The sequence below is a fragment of the Chiloscyllium plagiosum genome, chromosome 10, assembly GCF_004010195.1.
Source record: "Chiloscyllium plagiosum isolate BGI_BamShark_2017 chromosome 10, ASM401019v2, whole genome shotgun sequence".
NCBI lineage: Eukaryota > Metazoa > Chordata > Chondrichthyes > Orectolobiformes > Hemiscylliidae > Chiloscyllium > Chiloscyllium plagiosum.
In genome coordinates, this window is record NC_057719.1 from 59,132,806 (window position 1) to 59,153,353 (window position 20,548).

The 20,548-nt window shown below is 40.1% G+C and overlaps 1 long non-coding RNA gene across 1 annotated transcript; it reads left to right on the top strand.

Moving 5' to 3' along the window:
- Nucleotides 1-560: 560 nt before the first annotated feature.
- Nucleotides 561-16,608, top strand: LOC122553688. The gene is made up of 3 exons (XR_006312791.1): nucleotides 561-736; nucleotides 831-1,098; nucleotides 15,292-16,608. It is a non-coding gene; the product is annotated as an uncharacterized LOC122553688 (long non-coding RNA).
- Nucleotides 16,609-20,548: the final 3,940 nt, after the last annotated feature.

Consider the following 20,548-nt stretch of genomic DNA (forward strand, 5'->3'; position numbering starts at 1 on the left):
GATTAGAAAATATCATTAAAAAATCCTTCGGACATATTGTTTGTTCATTACTTGCCCCATTACCATTCCCTTTGGCCATGGTCCAAAACCTCTTTTATCATTTGATCCTTTATTTCCACCTTATCATGGACTTTTCCTTTGTTTGTTTTCCACACTCTCCTATTTCACTTATTTAAAACCTATGATCTTTCTAACCATTTTAAATTCAGCATATTTCCAAAATTTGTTTGTTTTATTTCAGATTTCTAGTATCCCCAGCATTTTCTTTAGTATTTGATTTTACAGTTTTGACTTTGCATGAACTTTAAGCTTGAACATTGTTATTGCTAAATAGTTAGCAGCTTCTGTATGAGCACAAACATATACAGAAAGAAATACACTATGACTATGTCTATATAGCAATGTCTATGACATTCACATTCAGAATTGTACATCCTGTTTACTTTTTCTGTTCTTTCCTGCTTCCCCAAGGGCCTCTTCTGATATTACTTGAAAATAGATAAAATCCTCAAGCACGACCTCCAAATACGCCTCTCTTGATAAAAGCTCCTAATTAATTTGAAACAGACATTAATACAATAGTAAACACTTTTTCAGGAAACTTCTGTGTCTCTGTGGAATTGCAGGAAGTAGGTAATGTCTGCAGGAATCTTGTTTCAGTGTCTTTTCTTTGCAATGCTATTATGATAAACAAACGTACAACTCAGACCGAAGGGTGCAGGCATCATGCTTTAAGGTATTGTCAAACCATCAGTTTAGTTTAAAGAGATATTGACCAGTAAGTTTTCTTTTATCTTAATAACTAAATCTAAATGTCATGCTATACAAAGCTGCAAATGAAAAACAGTAATGATGCAAAGAACTATAGATGATAACGTTGCGTGGGGTTTACCCAAGAATATTACACTGCAGAGGATCAGGAGAAATGGAGACCCTACCACAGGTCGTCAGCATCCCCTAACGGAGCAGTTTGGATGAGAATCCCAGGACAGACAGCACCAGATAAAAGAGAAGATAAGAAAAGGACCCTAAGATTGGAGTTGATTGGCACCAGTTATTGCGTGTTGCTTTGCAACAGAGAAAAGAGCCAATTGTTTGGTGAGTATCTTTTCTTAAGTTTTACAAACATATGGAAAGCAACATAGATAAATATTAATATGAACAATGGCTGAATTTCAAAGGTCCAGAATCGCTTATGTAAGGCTAATTTCACATTTTAATTTAAAACTTTAGGAGGATGTTACAAGATTATCTAGGCAGAAGTGAGGACTGCAAATGCTGGAAACGAGAGTTTAGATTACAGTGGTGCTGGAAAAACACAGCAGGTCAGGCGGCACCCGAGGAGCAGGAAAATCGACCTTTCGGGCAAGTAATAGGTCAGAGGGGAGGGTGGAGCGGATAGGTGGGAAGGGAGATTGGCAGGTAGGACAGGTCATTCAGATGGTGCTGAGCTGGAAGATTGGAACTGGGTTAAGGTGGGCGGAGGGGAAATGAGAAAACTGGTGAAGTCCACATTGATGCCCTGGGGTTGAAGTGTTCCAAGGCGGAAGTTACAAGATTATCTATCCACCAAATTTTGAATGGGTAAGCACTGATTTGTTTGGACATCAGATTTATGATGAGGGAATTTACATTCTTGAATAGTATTTGTAAAGGAAAATTCTTTTTCAGTTTGAAGTGTTGTTAATTCTTACAGAGGATGTTTTACAAAAAGTCCTTAGAAGATTTTGGGTGGGTGGCTATGAGGATACAGTGGAGGTATGGAGGGGATATTTGAGTATGAGGGAGCAAAATGGGCACATAAGGTGGCATGAGTGATATGAGGGACATGATGTATGAGGGATTATAGGATGGGAGTTAGAGGTGGTGTAGATCAGAAAGGGGCATAGGTTAAGGGGCACAAAACTATGTTGGAGAGCTGAACTGATGCTTCAGACATTCGACAGGTTTCTAATGAGATCAATTTGGGCCTCACACTGCTTTGATGCTGCCTTGGAACTCAGACAATCTGTACCCTGCACTCTCATATCTCTAGGAGATGATAGGAGATATGAACAGACGTTTTTGAATTCAGGAAATTGCCTGACTTCTTTTTTTCAAGCTCAACATGACAAATATGATGTGAAACAAAATACATTTCATATGGAATAATTGTCCAAATTTATGAGCAATTAGAAAGTTTGAGGTTTGTCAATTCTCTGAAATTATTGTCATTAGAAATGTACCACAGTAGGTTGTTCTAAGTTTCAAATCAAAATTCAGAAGTTTGAGTTTTCAAGGCCCAGTAGGTATACTTAAATAAAAAAATTGAGGTTGACAGCCAGTGTTGTGCTGAGGGAGTACTGAACTGTTGGATGTGATGTCTTTTAGATCATACATTAAACCAAAACCCTGTCTGCCCTATCAAATAGATGCCAAAAAAATCCCATAGCATGGCAGAGGAGTCCCCACTCTCCCTGGCAATATCTCATCCCTCACCAAGCAAAACTAAACCAGATTTTCTGATCATTATCACATTGATGTTTGTGAAAGATTTGTTAGATTTGCCTAATTCAAACAATGATCCAACAAGCCCCTCTATAGATGTGGTGGGTAAGGTGCTGAGAAGGGGAAGGATGTCTCCCTGATGCTTACTGACTTGATTATTTTCTCTTATCATCATCTCAGGAATCAATTTCTGTGCAGGAAAGCCCTTGGTCAAAACTAAGGCTCTTATGTGCTGAAGTAATGACCAATTAGGGGTCTTGGCTTACCACCAGAACAATTAACTTTGCTCCCAGCAGGAGACATAAGTGAAAACATTCCCAACTACCACAACAGCATAGTCTATCCATGAGGTTGGGCTGTGGCTCATTGTGGGGAGGGGTGTTTGGAGGGATGGCCAATGACAGCTGCTGCTCTGCCCTTACCACAAATCCCATCAGCACCACTTTCCTGTAGCTAGACTCACCCCCCTCCCCATAATCCTCCAAAAACTCTCCATCACCAGCATTGCAACAGCACCCTAACACAACAGGATACCCTGGAAAGCCCCCTGACTTCCATTCCACTGACCGTGGGTATGACTGTGGCCCATGCCCCTGACTGACTTCAAATATCATTCCTGACCAATGATTGAGTCCTGTCTGATTGATGTGCAGCTTCCTAACAGGTTTTGTGACAAAGTCAGGCTGTTTCTCCAGGATGTTAGCAGTCCTTAGTCAAAGAGGTGTGCAAATCTCCTGTATGTTTGCACTGGACCTGCAGAATGGAGTGAAGCGGATCCCCTGACTGTATCTGCCCCAAGTAGATTCCAAACTCCTAAACCAAGATTGGATGATACTCTTAACTGAATATACCAGGACTCCCTGACTGACTGCAGCCTCCCTGAATTGACTGTGGGCTACTCCTCTTATAATATGACCATTTGGTTGATGCATATGCAGTGTATTTGCAGAATAAGCTGCTGGCATGTGCTGCATAGAGATTAACAATAGCACAATGCCATACTCTAACATGCCCACCTCTTTGACTAAAGACTACTGACATCCTAGGGAAGCTGCCTGACTTTGTGTGTGCACTAGGCAGCTAGGCAATACTGAAGTACTTTGAGTTTGAGCTCTGGCGAAGGGAGCAAAACACCAAAAGGTAAGGTGTGAGCATTGAATTAAGTGCAAAGTGAGTGAGCACTAAGACAGCAAATGAGTGAGCAGCCCTGAAATGCAGTCTTGTCCAACGCACAAAATGAGTATGTGTCACTGTGAGCTGAATGTTCTGGCAGAAGCATTCCAATGAGAGCTGGCAGTATTCTCTGTGATGCAGTACTGAGGAACGTTGAACATTCTGTAAGTGCAATGGAGATGTGCCATGATAATGTGGTGAGACTGGTATGCTTCGGATGCCAAATCCAAGGGTGGAGATTGCATGCAGACACAGCCCATGGTGCATGCCCTGAGATGTTGGTGTCTCGTAGCCACAAATGAAGCCCAGCACAGCAAGTGGCGCGCTAGAGTTGCCAGGTAATAGTTCTGATTGTTGTATCAGGAAACATGATCTTCTAGTTTCTATTTGATCGTTGGGAGAAAGGGTAAGCACATGTTAATGAGGTATGATAAGGTAATAATGAGATGTTGATGCATGCAAGTTGGCCTCTCCCCACTCACTAATGAGAATCTCATCTCGCTGTTCGACACTTGGTTGGCAAATGGGCTGTTTTGTTTTCCACGTTGAGGAGCTCCTTGTTGGCCATCTGACAAATGTTTTCAAATTTTCTTACCATTAGGCACATCATTCAGAGGCTCAGAAGATTCCACCCTTAACATCATTTTATCACAATGTTCTAGGACTATCTTAAAATGTATAAATTTTCAATAGTGTTGATTACATTACTTGTCAGATATCAGTAAGAGTTTCCCTACATCCTACATAGCAACCAAACATTCACAGTGAAAGGGCCATCAGCATCTTCCATCAATAGTGCCAAGAGTGGAAGGATTGCTTACTGTCAGATAGATATTCTATCATGGCATTTACTAAAGAACAATCCTATGCAGAGAATGTTAGCAAAACATGTCATCGCTGAGTCCATTGATGACAATCTCAAAGTGCCAGTGTTTCTAATAGAAGAGATTTTCCTATTGTGAATTAGAACAAAGAGCTGGATGATGGTCATGGTCTTTGAACTATGTTAAATGAGAGTTGTAACTGCACGTTCTCACAAACCTGACTATCCCATATCTGGTATCATTTCCACAGTTACAGGTTGGACAGATTAACTACCCCTTATTTCACCTGCCCCTAGAAGCAACCAAACCAATTATGGAAAATGCAAATTGATAATAATAAAAATAAGAACGTAGAAATGCTGCAACTGCTAAATGATGCATCAGTGACTTTCAGTTAAGTTCGAAACAACCAAAAGAATTTTAATTCATGGAATTAACTTGGAACTTCAGAGGAAGAAAATAATCAGTGATGTGCATTCCACTTAACAAGATTTTGTAAAGAAGCAACAGTTGAGTTATTGCTTGGACAGAAAATGCACACAACGTGTAATGGCACAGGATAAAGCTGTCACAAATGAAATACTGAGGAATATAAATCCCAAATTAGCAGAGATTGCCTTTCTCCATCAGTGACCTTTATCATGGTCTATTGTACATGAAACAAATTAAGGTGCCACAGAAGAGGACAGGTTAGTGTCACCTGTAACATGAATAAGGCAAGAAGCAACCACAATAATCATATTAATTTAAGCTGTCACTGTTTATTTATAGATCAATTCCAAAGAAAATTGGCCCTAAAAATAAACACAAAGAGCTACAAAGGATCAATTTCAACAAACAACTAATGAAGCTCTGTGGAATATGATAATGAAGAAATGTGAAACAATTGCACCATTAAGTAACAGGAATAATATTTCACTGATTTTTTTTCATTTTTCTTAAATCATGAAATCAAGATTTAAACAAAGAAGCTAGAATGTTCCATGTTTAGAATAGTTCATGCAGCATGTGCTCCCTCTTTATGTCTCCCCCTCAGCATCTATACAAATACATCTGCATTATACACAATAAAGTGAGGGCTGGGGTGGAGTTGTGGCTGTTAGCTTAAATGGCTAACGTGTAGTGGAGATGCTGCCAGACCGACTAGGTTTCTCCAGTTATTTCAGGTTTTGTTTAACCCATTGTTATCTGTCTGTTGTGCCTGAGGCTTGATATTGATTTCTAATCAATATCAAGAATAGCTAACACAATTCCTATATTTAAGAAGGCAAACTGAACATGCTCAAGGAATTATAGATTAGTTAGCTTAGTATTGCAGGTACACAAAAGAAGGCAATCCTCATTAAAAGAGAATAACACGTAGAAATGAAAAATAGAATAAACAATCAACATGCAGGACAGAAGTATTGGGTCCTGGAAGGACGATTGAGATCAAGGCCTGAGTTTGTAAGGGGTCTGAGAGACGTGTAATTGGGAGTGTCCAGAACATATATTATCATTATAGAAGGTCACTTGGATCACAGTATCAGACAAAGTCAACATGGTTTTTTGAAAGGAAATCACATTTGACGAACTACTTTGAGTTTTCTGCTGGGGTAACATGTACTGTGAATTAAGGGGTAACTATGGATGTAGTATACTTAGATTTCTATAAGGTATTTGATGAGGCATCACATCAAAGGCAATGATGGAAAATAAAAGCTTATGGTGTATAGGGTAGCATATTGGCACAGATAGAAGACTAGATGGCTAATAGGAACAATAGTCATAAATGAGGAGAAAGTGAGGACTACAGATGCTGGAGATCAGAGTTGAGAGTGTGATGCTGGGAATGCGCAGCAGGTCAGGCAGCATCCAAGGAGCTGGAGAATCAATGTTTCTGGCAAAAAACCTTCATCAGGAATGAGACTTGTGAGCCAAGGGGATGCAGAGATAAATGGGAGGGGGAATGGGGCTGGGGGGAAGGTAGCTGAGAGTGCAATGGGTAGATGAAGGTAGGAGTTAGGTTGGGAGGGGGGGCGAAGCAGATAGGTGGGAGGGAAGATGGGTGCATAGAACAGGTCATAAAAGCAGTGCCGAGTTGGAAGGTTGGATCTGGGGTAAGATGAGGGAGGGGAAATAAGGAAACAGGTGGAATCCACATTGATGCTGTGTGATTGGAGGGTTCCAAGGCAGAAGATGAGGCGTTCTTCCTCCAGGCATCGTTTGGTTAGGGTTTGAGTCTTTTTCAAGCTGGCAAGATGTAATATAATGTAAAAACAGGAAGAACTGCAGATGCTGTAAATCAGGAGCAAAAAAAGGTAAAGCTGGTAAAGCTCAGTAGGTTTGGCAGCAGCAACATTTCGGGTTGAGTAACCCTTCCTCAGAACTCTCAGATACTGCCAGACCTGCTAATGTTTTCCAACAATTTCTGTTTGTGTTTGTAATATCACGTAAAATGGTGTGCCACAGAAATGTGTTGAGACCTCAACTACTTAAAATTTACATAACCGACTTAGGTGAAAAGGCGGAAGGTATTATTGTCAAAATAGTTGACAAGACAAAGATAGATGGAAAAATAATTTGTGAAGAAAAAACATCAAGGCTACAAAAAGATAAAGTTAAAAATCACCCAACACCACGTTATAGTCCAACAGGTTTATTTGGAAGCACTCGATTTCAGAGCGTTGCTCCTTCTTCAGATGAAGAAGTAGCGGCACTCCAAAAGTTAGTGCTTCCAAATAAACCTGTTGGACTATAACCTGGTGTTGGGTGATGTTAACCTTGTCCACCCCAGTCCAACTCCATCTCTTCCACATCATGGTTCCAAAAAGGCATAGATAGGTAGGGCAAGTGGACAAAGATCTGGCAACTGGAGTTTAGTGTGGGAAATTATGAAAGTGTCCATTTTGGCAGAATAATAAATAACGTGGCAAATTATCTAAATGGTAAGAGATTGTTGAGCTCTGAGATGCAGTGGGATCTGCATCTTCTTGGTCATGAATCACAAAAGGTGGTATGCTGGTTCAGCAAGTAAGTAGAAAGGTGAACAGAAAGTGATGACTTATTGTGAACGTAACTGATTACAAACATAGGGATGTAATATTTAATTATATGGGGCACTGGGAGGACCACATCTAGAGTATTAGTCACTTTACTTAAAGGAAGAATGTAGATGAATTGGAGGAAGTTCAAAGAAGATTTACTAGATTAGTAACTGGAATGGTGGGCGTAGTAATATAGAACTAGGAGTCACTAAATTAAAATCATGCATTGGCTATTTAAAACAGCGATCTAGTGAAACCTTTTCTCTCAGAGAGTCATGAGAAAAGGTGATGGGAACAGAGGCTTTGGATATTTTTAAAGCAGAGCTGGCTAGATTCTTGTTAAGCAAGGGGTAAAAGATAATCAAGTCTGGATGAAAATGCAGATTTGAGATCAGCTGAATGGCCAATTCCTGCTCCATTCCTATGTTAGTCAGAGTCTTCTGTAGCTGAATTCACCTGTGATTTCACCTCTGGTGAGGAACCAGATACACGACATTTTACTTCGGCTGGCTGCAACTCACTCGTAACTTACTGAAATGCTGATATCAACTCTATTCTAGCCTCAAGGGAAGTACAGTGCAAGACTAGAAAGGGGCTGAAAGAGTTAAAAGTGACAGGGCCTCATCAATGCTGTGTTGTTAGCTTTACATTTTATTTCTTCGGATTTGAGCATCACTGACTAGGTGAACAATTGCTGCAGTTCTCTAGTTGCCCTGGAGAAGGTGGTAGTGAGCTGTATACTTGAAGTGCTGAATTCCATTTGAGTGCATAGACACCCAGAGTGATGTTAGAAAGGGATTTCAGGTTTTTCACCAAGTGATGGTGAAGAAACAGAGATATAGCTCCAGGTCAGGATTTCCTGCGACTTGGAGGGGAACATGTTCTGCCTCTATGAACATATAATGTAAAAGCAATAACAACAATAGAAGCAAACCATTTGGCTGCTTGAGACTGTCCTTTACTTGATAAGAACATGACTGATCTGATAGTGACCCCAACTCCAGTTTTCTATTTGTCCTTCATACACTTTAACTCCCTTACTGTGGTCCATGTCCTTCTAGGTGATAAAGGTTTTCTGTGGAAAGTGCTTGTAAAGCAGTATTGGCAAGTTGTTACAATGCATCTTGTAGATAGGAGTTGGTTCAAGTAAGGACATGGGCAGCAGAGTTTAAACGTGGTTTTTAATGATAATGCGGCTATGTGGTCTGAATCTCAACTCAGGGTCAAATTTGGCACACAGTTTGTGAACAGTCTGGATCAGTCATAAAGAGTTATCTGGAAGGAAACAAAATGAAGGTGGCAGGTGGGAATCAGCGATTGTAGCAGGATCAAAGATATTGACTTTAATCGTCTCAATATTCAAATGGGAGAAATTTCTGCTCATCCAGTACTGGATGTTGGACCAGCAGTCTGATAATTTAACAATAGCAGAAGCAGCTGGTGGTGATGTAGATTCGAGTGTTGTCAATGGAATTCCAAGGCCAGTGAAGTAGTTGAGGTTTCCTCATTGAATGTTTTTAAAGCTAAGATAATGTTTTGAACAGTAAAGGAATTAAGGGTTATGATGAGAGGCCGGGTAGATGGAGCTGAGGCCATGAAAAGATCATGGTCTTATTGGATGGCGAAGGGGGTTCAAAGGACCAGGTTGCCTATTCCTGCTCCTGGTTCTTATGTATTCTTTAACAGGATGAGGGTGTCACTGGCTTGGCAGCATTTATTGCCCATCCCTAATTGCCCCGTGGGCAGTTGAGAGTCAACCACTTTGTTCGAGACCTGGAAACACAGGTAGGCCAGACCAGATAAGGATGGCAGTTTCCTTCCCTAAAGGACATTAGTGGATCAGATGGGTTTTGCCAACAATTGGCAATGGATTTATAGTAGTCATTAGATCCTCAATTCCAGATATTTATTGAATTCAAATTCCACTAAGTGGGATTCAAACCCAGGTGCCAGAATATTACCTGAGTCTATGGATTAACAGTCCAGTGATAATACCACTGCCATTGCCTCCTCTAATGTCAATGGATGTGTGAAAACTAATGCAAGTTTTGGATAAGATGGGTGAGGCATGGTGTGTAGATAAGAAGTTGAAAAGACCCAACAATATCAAAGGGCACTGGAGTTAACCATGAGACAACAGTAAGGGAAGATGGCATGATTAAACAGATAGATAAGAATGGAACCAACTGAGAGACATCCCACCCAACTCAGCAGTAGCGGAGGGATCTTGGAGGAAGTTGGTATGATCAATTACATCAACTACTCAAGTCAGACTGAGAAAAACCAAGGAGGGAAATTTATCTTTTCTCACAGTCACATAGGATGTGATTTATGACTTTGATAAGAGCTACTTTGTTGCTGGTGGCAGACACAGAAAACTGATTGGAGGAAATCAGCATTGTATTCCAAATAGAATGGGCATCAACTTATGAGGTAAGAAGATATTCAAGGGCTTCAGAAGGGAAAAGGAGTTTGGAAATGGGGCAGTAATTTGCAAGATTTGTTTATATCCCACCATTCCTTAAGTGCAAACATGATTGCCAGTGAATGTTAATTACATTAATTTACAAGTAATACTTTCTAATAAAATGCACATTAATCTTTATAAATATTATATTTCTCTATGCTATTATCTGAAAGGGGTAAGATTTTGAATTCAATATTTCTGACTGTTACTTGGTGATTTTACGAGACCTCATTATCAAGCTCACTACCTCAAGAGGTTAATCACTTCCACCTACAACATTATTGCAACTTGAAATTGTATATCTCTATGTAAAGTCAGATGTGGTTAAAAACAATATTTAAAATGAGCTGGAATTCAATCCTCCATCTCCCCAAATTTGTGTGCGACCAAGGATTAAGGCAAATGCATCAGTATAACTTAAAGATACATGATTTGTTTCTGAACCTATTTTAAAATTATAATCACTTATTGAGAATGCAAAAGCTTTTAGAATACAGGCAATTGAAAAGTTTGCGAATTATGTATTTCAATCTTTTTGGACTCAGTGGGTGATATTTAATGAATGATGTGGGATTTGCAACAAATCTTATATTATTTCTAAAGAGAATATTCATCAGGTACTCTAGCAACTAATTTCAGTAAAGAACATTTGGCTTGTTGAGGTCTGATATCATCGGCATTATAATTTTTAAAAAATTAATACATTGGTGACATTCTTATAAAAAGTGAAAATTACAATATAATGTGACAATATAAGACTAAATATTAGAAGCAGAATACCACAGGCAGAGCTAATCTATCTCATAACGAATAAATCAGGTAAAAGTTCTGCAGTTCTGTCACGTCCAGTTATGAAAGGTATAAATAATTAAAAAGGAACAAGAGGCTGCATTAATAGGTTCACACCAGGTCTCTGTATTTAATGATGTGGAGAGACAGTACTTAATGTTCAGTAGAAGCATAAATGCCAAATGTTACATTTCAATCTTTTCATTTTTACATTTACCAGCTCTTTCTTCCACACAAAGATTCACACAGGTTCCGTTTTCTTGATATCTCCATTTTGTGTGGGATGATGGGATATGTGAGGGATGTGGGAGGTGTTCATCTCCAATTATGAATGGCTTTGGGTTGGTTAGCATATTGAAAAAAACACATCAGGGCTGACATTTGTTGCAACTTTAATAAAATACTGAATATTGATATTCAGCTTCCACCATCTGATATTAAATCCTGATACCTTCATGTGCGAAAATTATTTTCAAAAAGCACAAACAGTAGCCTAAAATACAAGTGGACCTATATCAATAGCTGCTAAATTCTGACAACCTGGATAAATTTTTAAAATGGAATATTTGAAAGAAGCTGAAAAAACTGATTATAAGATTAAACAAATTAATCATAGTCTGAAAGCTTTAAAGACAAATGATTTGTGTTCACAAATTCTAACAATTTAAAGCTTCTCTGTCATTGCAGAAGTGGCAGACGACCCTGGAAATCAAAAGTCCCACCCTTTGGAATATAGCATTAAGTTAAAAGTAGGCATGCATGTGCACAAAGTCATTAACTGTCAAGCGAATTGGAACTGTGAACAGACCTGTCAAAAGCAACTGTCCAAAAGCCAAAATGACCTATCAAAGTCATAGAGATGTACAGCACGGAAACAAACCCTTCAGTCCAACCCATCCATGCCGACCAGATATTCCAACTCAATCTAGTCCCACCTGCCAGCACCCAGCCCATATTCCTTCAAATCCTTCCTATTCATATACCCATCCAAATGCCTCTTAAATGTTGCAATTGTACCAGCCTCCACCATTTCCTCTGGCAGCTCATTCCATACACGTACCACCCTCTGCATGAAAATGTTGCCCCTTAGGTCTCTTTCATATCTTTCCCCTCTCACCTTAAACCTATGCCCTCTAGTTCTGGACTCCCCGACCCCAGGGAAAAGACTTTGCCTATTTACCCTATCCATGCCCCTCATAATTTTGTAAACCTCTTTAAGGTCACCCCTCAGCCTCCGACGCTCCAGGGAAAACAGCCCCAGCCTGTTCAGGAGTAAAGTGGTGCTGGAAAAGCACAGCAGTTCAGGCAGCATCCGAGAAGCAGTAAAAATTGATGTTTCGGGCAAAAGCCCTTCATCAGGAATACAGACCGAGTGCCTGAAGGGTGGAGAGATAAATGAGAGGAGGGTTGGGTGGGGAGAAAGTAGCATAGAGTACAAGAAGTGAATGGGGGTGGGGATGAAGGTGATAGGTCAGGGAGGAGGGTGGGGTAAGGTAGCAAAGAGTAAGAGCGACAGGGCAGAGGAAATGACCTGAGAGTTGCAGTGGGAAAGGGACCCCCTGAGATTCTTGTAGAAAGAGGAGGAAAACTTCTTTAAGGCAGGCATCCTTGTAAGAGGATTCACAGTAGGATTAAAATCAACTAGATAAAAACAATGACTGCAGATGCTGGAAACCAGATTCTGGAGTAGAGTGGTGCTGTAAAAGCACAGCAGTTCAGGCAGCATCCGAGGAGCATTAAAATCGACGTTTCGGGCAAAAGCCCTTCATCAGGAATACAGGCAGAGAGCCTGAAGGGTGGAGAGATAAATGAAAGAGGCTGTTCAGCCTCTCCCTTTAGCTCAAAACCTCCAACCCTGGTAACTTCCTTGTAAATCTTTTCTGAACCCTTTCAAGTTTCACAATATCTTTCTAATAGGAAGGAGACCAGAATTGCACTCAATATTCCAACAGTGGCCTAACCAATGTCCTGTATAGCTGCAATATGACCGCTTAATTCTTATACTCAATACTCTGACCAATAAAGGAAAGCATACCAAACGTCTTCTTCACTATCCTATCTACCTACAACTCCACTTTCAAGGAGCTATGAACCTGCACTTCAAGGTCTCTTTGTTCAGCAACACTCCCTAGGACCTTACCATGAAGTGTATAAGTCCTGCTAAGATTTGCTTTCCCAAAATGCAGCACCATGCATTTATCTGAATTAAACTCCATCTGTCACTTCTCAGCCCATTGGCCCATCTAGTCCGGATCCTGTTGTAATCTGAGGTAACCCTAAAAAATATTGATAGCACCTGTCAAAGGACACTGTCAGAAACATCAAGGCACTTAAAACTGTTGGCTTAACTGTAAGGGTTACCATGACTAAATGAGTGCAGCATGACTGATTTCACACCTTTCCACTGGAACAGATAGAAGCCTGTTTTCCAATTTGATTAATTGTTTTAAGTAGCTATGCACTCTTTAAAGTGGAACTATTAATTCCAATTTTATGGTTATAAGAGACTATGTAGTTGCACTAAATTAAAGGTAGTAATTTTTTTCGTGTGAATGGTACTTTTTAAAAATAAATAGACACTTAGATCTTCATATTATTTCACCTCAGCAAGGGTCCTGAGGTCAGCCCATCGTAAGTGTCAGGTGAAGCATGAAGTTGGAGCATGTGTTAATATGAGCTGGCAAAGGATTTTCATAAGAGCTACATTCCTTCAATGTCCTAGAATTCAGCAAACATAGATTCACCATTTATTTTTCCTGTGTTGCCTTGGCATTTAGTGCTAACGCAAAACCAGGAAGCTTGTCATGGCTGACAACAGTCAATAGTCAATCAAGGGGGATAGCTTATGTTTAGGGGGTCCTGGCACAGTAAGTCAAGGGCAGCCTCTAACATCAGTCCAGGGTTTGGACATGGGCAGGCAGTCACTCAGGGCAGTCAGAATCGGGATCCTTTCCTCTGAAGAGATGAAGAGCTGACTGTCAGGCAGTGTTCCAACCATCCTGACACTTTCTGCCCCTTAATGGACTGGTTTCCTACTGGTGTGACAAAGCTGTTCCTTTAACAAAGTTACTCCGTCCTTGGCTTTTTTTTTTCCAGAGAGATCGTAAATGACACAGACTCCGAAAGGTCTGGTGTTGTAGGGTTTTAGGGCCAATTTGATAATAACTAACAGATACTACCTCAGGCAGAAGGCTTTCAAGTTTAAAAAGAAAACTTGTACAATGAAAGGATGTGGCCAGTTCTCCCAGCTCAGCTTTTCTCTGGCTTGGTTTGGTTTTTTAGCAGTAGTATGGAAAAGCTACTTGACCCAAAGAAGCAGGTCCAGGCTGGTATCCTGTCAAACCCTGTGTTTGATTTTACCTTTTGTACCAAGGGGTGTTTATGGGCATTGTTGCAAGTATTTGGAACAGCATCATTAAGTTGGAGTGGTCTGTTGGGTTTTTGGAGAGGTTAAGTTATTTGGTACTCTGTTTTCTGTTGATTGCGTTTCAATCATTAATCTTGTAAATAAATTCTGTTTTGTTTGAAACTAAGTAGTTTGACCAGCTGATCCTCTCCTGGAATATCCACTTTACACCTGCTTAAAACAACTAACGAAGTTAGGGTCTGAGACAATAACTCATTTATGCTCACCACAATTCTGATAGATCTAAGATATTTCCAGAATTTTCTGTTTCCATTTCCAGTTTTTTGCTTTTCATTTATATTGAGTCTTTGATAGTATGACACAAGATAGCTGGAAATAAGATGCTAATTGCCACGTGAGTTATAGAAAACAATTCAAGAAGAAGAGCCTTGCAAATTGTGAAAGCAAAATCTGAGATCTAGGATATTTTAAGTCAAACTATAATGGAGGAAGAGTTTGAAGGACTCTTGACATTTAATGTAAATTCAACAGCTTTCACATTAGAATACCCAGCCTTACACATTGAAGTAGCCGCAATATGTATGTGGCTGGTCCAGTAAACTGAGTGGTTTCAATCTGGAAAGCAAAGATGTTCGAGGCAGTTTTAATCAAGAATTTCCAAAAGGAAAATTGTTGCAAGTCTATGCAGAGTGACAGTGCAATGAGCACAATTAATTTTACAGACAGCCAACATAGACATGATGGACCAAATTACCTTTCTGTGCAGTGATCAACTTCTTTATGATCCCACAGTGAATAGTGAACTCGTGTTGTTGCTGGATGTTTCAATGATTGTAATGCCATTAAATGCCAAAAACAGTTAGTTGGAACCTCTAATTGCAAGTAATCATTGTTTTATATTTATGTGAATATCACTTGCTACTTGTCAGCCTCTTTTATCTAGAATAGATTGAAGTATAAAAGCAACTAATGTATACGCTATATGAGTAAATGTCATGAACTATTTTCAATTCACAATTTTTTTTTGTTTTCTTTTGGGAGACAGCGCAGGAAGCATTTATGTTAGAGTACGTCCTGACATTGTTATGAAGTAGAATACTGTTTGACAAAAGCTAGGTCACTGTCTTGGATTTGAGATTATTCTAATTTTTGTTACAGATGGTAAAATGTCACCAATGAAGCTTGTTCTACATCCAACTGAATGTTATACACATGGTGAAAATCCCTGTTGAAAAAAAGGATTCAAAATATGTTGTTAAATTTTAATTACTTTTTCAACATTAATAGACCAAAAAAGTGGTTTATCTGACTCCACAGGTTGCTGAATGGATTTATCTGATGAACATTTGAGAAGGAAATTGGAATGGATACAACCCTTGATTTCTATTGAGCAACAATTACTGGAAGTGCAAACGTGGAATGAGAACATTATTGTGCCTCAACTATGATATTTCCCACAGTCAAACACCTTCCAAACCTCAAGTCTTACCCTTGACATGAAAATCATTGGAAAATAAAAAATGCTACAAAACGCATTGTGGAAAATGGTACACTCCAATGGTAATGAATGGTTCAGAACTTTAGCGATGAAAGTATAATGCTGCTCTTCACATATTTTGCATGGGTTCCACATTTACACAATGGCCTTTACTTCCCATCAATTCTGTACATCGAAACAAACCTGGTGCAATTTGACCAAGCCAGCATTAAAAACTGTAAAAGTTCCAACATAAATGAGTTATGCAAAAAATTCACAAGTATTCAGATTTCTACAAATTTTTACTTTAGGTGCAAATTCACAAACTGACCTGATGTACACACCGGCAAGGCTAATTGGTTGACATATGGTTGAGAATGACAAGATCTACTGATTTGTTGCCATTCAAGGAAGGTCACCAAATTCCACTTGTTTCATTCCAATGCACAAACACCAGAAAGTACGTGTAGCCATGAGGCTTCAGCATTACTGCAGTAATTAGCCATTATGTCAGAAAGGTAAGAGACCTCAGTAAATAAATTAGAAAAAAAAAGAGGCTTTATATTTGTTAAGTATCTTCCATGACCATAAGAAATCTCAATGTGTTTTACATCCAGTGAAGTATCTTTGAAGTGTAATCACTGTTTAGAAAATTCTGTAGACACTTTGCTCACAGCAAGCTCTCAGAACAGTTATGTGTTGATGACTAGATAATCTATTTTTAGGCTATCAATTGTGATCACAAATCTTGGCTAGGGCATGAAGGATAACTCCTCTTCTCTCCCTGAAATCTATGCTGTGGGATCTATTGTGTCCAGCAAGCAGGAAGGGTGGCACCTTGCTTTAGTACCTTATCCAAAAGAAAACACCACCTTTAGCAATGTTCTCCCTCAATATTACTTTCTCTGCTCAAGTCCTGGAATGGAACTAAAAACCTCAATCTTCTGACTCATAGGTGAAGTTAGGCTACAACAGACATTTAGTTATATTAAGATATTGCACCATTACATTGTAACTTTATTAAATTAATACTTAAATGAAATCAATAGTTAACTAAACATTGTGCTTGATATCTCCATTTTGACTAAGTTTTGAGTTAAATTAAGTTCACATTTAGATCTCAAATGGATAAAACCTACTCACTTCTCACTCCTCTTTATAATGCTGGAGGTGGAGAAGGAGGGAAAAAAGTGAGAACATTCTGGAACATATGTCTGTAGTCTTGAAGCAAAATATAAGTGAATGTGTAAAGTTTTGAGAAGATGTTAGAAGCTGGTTGTCCACCATGTACATGTCACTACGTGTACAATCATTCAGTTCTATAATGGACAAAGGGAAGACCTGAAGCCTCAATCAATAACCATCATGCTACTTTACAAATGATAGTCACAATGATTTTATTTTCTTAGAATTGCAATTCATTATACCACTCTCAATGACCATGTCAGTCAAGTTGTGGAGATGACTGCAATCCGACAGAATATCAAATGTTTTTCATTAACAGCCTTGCAGAGGAGAGAAAATTACTTGATACTAGCCTACTGTTTAGGAAAATTATTAAATTAATCAATCGTCAAAGCAGAGGTGTTTCAGTCAATTTGCACAATGTTCAGATTGAACTCATTCACCATTTGTTTTTAATGTATTAGTTTCAGGAGCAATCAGCTAAAGTCAAGCTACAGAGTCTAGATTAGAGTGGTGTTCGAAAAGCACAGCTGGTCAGGTAGCATCCGAGGAGCAGGAAAATCAACGTTTTGGGCAAAAGCCCTTCATCAGGAATGAGGCAGGGAGCATCTGGGATGGAGAATGAAGTCCACATTGATACCCTGGGGTTGAAGTGTTCCGAGGCAGAAGATGAGGCATTCTTCCTCCCGGCGTCGGGTGGTGAGGAAGTGGTGGTGGAGGAGGTCCAGAACCTGCATCCCCTTGGCAGAGTGGGAGGGGGAGTTGAAATGTTGGGCCACAGGGCAGTGGGGTTGATTGGTTCGGATTTCCTGGATATGTTCCCTAAAGCGCTCTGTGAGAAGGTGTCCAGTCTCACCAATGTAAAGGAGACCACATCGGGAGCAATGGATACAACATCCACCAATGTCCTTTATTGTATCCGTTATACAGTGAAAAACAGCAAGTGTGTAACTCTTTAATTATATTCCACCACCAGGAAGAAAGAAAACATCCGAGTGGCCAGTGACAAGCAATGCCCTTCTCAGAGGGCAGTGCTGCCTGGTCAAACAGTGAAGGGGAGGGCAGGGATTAAATCAAAATAGAGTTGGAGGGTTCCTGTTCTTTTTTTTTCTTTTTTTTCCTGTTTTTTTTTCTTTCCCCCCACACTACCGCCTAACTGCGGTAGTGCTTATTTTTCCCCAGCACCCATGTTGTGTGTGTGTGCAGGTGTGAGACACAGTGACAGACAAAAGGTGCACGAACCTTTATTCAATTTCCACCACCAGGAAGATAGGAAAACCCGAGTGGCCAGTGACAAGCAGTGCCCTTCACATCAAAGGGCAACGTTGTGTGATCAAACAGTGAAGGGGAAGGCAGGGGTTAAATCAAAATGGGGTTGGAGGGTTCCTGTTCTTTTTTTTATTCAGAGTGAACAAGATTTCTGACAGTCCTGTTCTGTTTTTTTCCCCACACTGCCGCCTAACCGCGGTAGTGCTTATTTTCTCCCCAGTACCCATGCTGTATGTGTGCAGGTGTGAGACACAATGGGAGACACAAGGTGCACAAATCTTTATTCAGTTTCCACCACCAGAAAGAAAAGAAACACCCGAGTGGCCAGTGACAAGCAGTGCCCTTCACATCAAAGGGCAATGCTGTGTGATCAAACAGTGAGGGGTTAAATCAAAAATCAAAATGGAGTTGGAGGGTTCCTGTTCTTTTTTTTTCCTTTTTTATTTTTTTCACACTGGCTGTGGGCCAGCCAGTCCCAGAATCAGTTCCCCCTTCTCCTGAAGCAATCAAGAGAGTCCTTGAATACTAGTCCAGCTCCCTCAGAGCCAGAATGAACAGAATCTCTGACAATCCTGTCTTTTTTTACTAAGTCACCTTTTATTTACATGTGGAGAGTCCTTGACACTGATCCAGCTCCCTCAGAGCCAGATCTCAGAATGAACAGAATGCCTGATGCTCCTGTTTTTTTTATTTACCCACACTACCGCCTAACTGCGGTAGTGCTTATTTTTACCCCAGCTCCCATGTTGTGTGTCCACAGGTGTGAGACTCAGTGAGAGACACAAGGTGCACATATCTTTATTCAAATTTCCACCACCAGGAAGATAGGAAAACACCCGGGTGGCCAGTGACAAGCAGTGCCCTTTACATCAAAGGGCAATGCTGTGTGATCAAACAGCGAAGGGGAGGGCAGGGGTTAAATCAAAATGGAGTTGGAAGGTTCCTGTTCTTTTTTTTTCTATTTTTTTCCCATCACCCAGTCACCCTCTATTTACATGTGGAGTTTCCTTGACACTGATCCAGTTCCCTAAGAGCCAGCTCTCAGAGTGAACAGAACGTCTGACACTCTTGTTTATTTTTTAATTTTTTTTAAATTTTTTTTGTGTAGGTGTGAGACACAGTGAAAGACACAAGGTGCACATATCTTTATTCAGTTTCCACCACCAGGAAGAAAGGAAACACCCAAGTGGCCAGTGACAAGCAGTGCCCTTCACATCAAAGGGCAATGTTGCATGATCAAACAGTGAAGGGGAGGGCAGGGGTTAAATCAAAATAGAGTTGGAGGGTTCCTGTTCTTTTTTTTCTTTATTTTTTTTCTAATTTATTTTAATGCTGTGTGGACACTCCTGTTTCTTTTTTTTCTTTTTTCTTATTTTTCTTTCTCTTCTTTGTTTTAACCCCCACACTACCGCCTAACTGCAGTAGTGCTTATTTTTCCCCAGCACCCATGGTGTGTGTGTGCAGGTGTGAGATGCAGTGAGAGACACAAGGTGCACAAATCTTTATTCAATTTCCACCACCAGGCAGATAGGAAAACACCCGAGTGGCCAGTGACTAGCAGTGCCCTTCACTGTGATCAAACAGTGAAGGGGAGGGCAGGGATTAAATCAAAATAGAGTTGGAGGGTTCTTGTTCTTTTTTTTTCTTTCTTTTTTTTAAATTTTATTTTAACCCCCACACTACCACCTAAGTGCGGTAGTGATTATTTTATCCCCAGCACCCATGGTGTGTGTGCACAAGTGTGAGACACAGTGAGAGACACAAAGTGCACGAATCTTTATTCAAATTCCACCACCAGGAAGATAGGAAAACACCCGGGTGGCCAGTGACAAACACTGCCCTTCACATCAAAGGGCAGTGCTGTGTGATCAAAAACAGTGAGGGGGAGGGTAGGGACTAAATCAAAATAGAGTTGGAGGGTTCTTGTTCTTTTTTTTTTATTATTTTTTTTTCTTATTTAACCCCCACACTACCACCTAAGTGCGGTAGTGCTTATTTTATCCCCAGCACCCATGGTGTGTGTGTGCAGGTGTGAGACACAGTGGAAGACACAAAGTGCACCAATCTTTATTCAATTTCCACCACCAGGAAGATAGGAAAAACACCCGGGTGGCCAGTGACAAGCACTGCCCTTCACATCAAAGGGCAGTGTTGTGTGATCAAAACAGTGAAGGGGAGGGCAGGGATTAAATCAAAATAGAGTTGGAGGGTTCTTGTTCTTTTTTTTTTCTTTTTTTTTCTTTCTTTCTTTTAAATTTTATTTTAACCCCCACACTACCACCTAAGTGCAGTAGTGCTTATTTTATCCCCAGCACCCATGGTGTGTGTGTGCAGGTGTGAGACACAGTGGAAGACACAAAGTGCACCACTCTTTATTCAATTTCCACCACCAGGAAGATAGGAAAAACACCCGGGTGGCCAGTGACAAGCACTGCCCTTCACATCAAAGGGCAGTGTTGTGTGATCAAAACAGTGAGGGGGAGG